The 1,188-nt window shown below is 48.6% G+C and overlaps 1 protein-coding gene across 3 annotated transcripts in view; it reads right to left on the bottom strand.

Moving 5' to 3' along the window:
• The window catches only part of Ciapin1 (cytokine induced apoptosis inhibitor 1), a 17,557-nt gene that overhangs the window by 1,190 nt on the left and 15,179 nt on the right, over nucleotides 1-1,188 (bottom strand). The window lies entirely within an intron of this gene.

Genomic DNA, 1,188 nt, shown 5'->3' with positions numbered 1-1,188 from the left:
AACAAGCTTAGCAAAAGCATCAGGGACCGCGGTTCAATCCCCCAGCACCACATGCCAGCCAGCCCTGCCCCCTGGTGGGCTGAGCTGGCCTCTCTCTCTCTCTCTCTCTCTCTCTCTCTCTCTCTCTCTCTCTCTCTAATAAATAAATAAAAATTTAAAAAAAAAAATGGTCTAGAGAAGTTCCTTAGGAGGCCATGTGCCTCTATTCTAAGCATTTCAAATCATAGCTACACTCAGCCAAATGGCTGTTAACCTCCAGTCCTGCTCTGAGGCAGGAACAAAGGAGCCCAAGGTAAAAGACAAGTCAGGCATGAGGAGCAATGCCTATAACCCTAGCACTTGGGAGGCTGAGGCAGGAGGATTACCATGAGTTCAAGGTGAGCCTGGGCTACAAATCCATATCCTATCTAAAAAGGAAGGAAGGAAGGAAGGAAGGAAGGAAGGAAGGAAGGAAGGAAGGAGTAAGGGAGGGAGGGAGGGGGAGGAGTGGGAGAGAAGAAAATGATGACAGCCCTTCCCTTGGCACAAGCAGTGGGTGCTAACCCACTCCCAGGAGATGACCTCTCCCCCGTCTGCACCTGCACACATCCCCTTGTGCTGACCTATGCTCGCACTATGTGCATGGTGCACTCTCAGAACCAAGCAGATGTCTTAGTTTAGGACGGAGTCCCCACCACGGGGAGTCACAAACTGTAAGGTCCAGATACGTACATTTCCACAGGCCGACTTGGGCTGGGAGCTCTTCTGTGCCTCCGACTTCTCCTTCTCCAGTTCTTCTGCAAGGCCACAGGTGCTAAGGGAAACCAGTTGCTGCTGAAGGAGATGTGCTACTACCTCAGAGCCCCAAATCCATAGCAGAGCCAAAGGGTGCCCTAAGACTCTCTTCTTTCCACTACATGATCAAGTCAGATTCCTTGAGGTCAGGTAGAAAACAACATGCCCAGCTAGTGCTGCACTCTCAAATCATGCAGAAGCCTAGGGTCACCAGCACTTCAAGAAATGTGGAATGTAGGGACCAAACAAAAAAAAAAAAAAAAAAAAAAAAAAAGAAAAAAGAAGTGGTACATGTCTGTAATCAAAATACTAAAGAGGCTGAGGCAAGAGGATCACTGTGAGTTCAAAGCTAGCCTAGAGTACATGATGGGGGTCAACACTAGACTGAATTATACACAGAGGCCCTAGCTCAAA

Source organism: Octodon degus, unplaced genomic scaffold, assembly GCF_000260255.1.
Source record: "Octodon degus isolate 3935 unplaced genomic scaffold, OctDeg1.0 scaffold00011, whole genome shotgun sequence".
Taxonomy (NCBI): Eukaryota; Metazoa; Chordata; class Mammalia; order Rodentia; family Octodontidae; genus Octodon; species Octodon degus.
The sequence above is the reverse complement of the archived record's forward strand: the minus strand, read 5'-3'. Positions and strand labels throughout refer to the sequence as shown.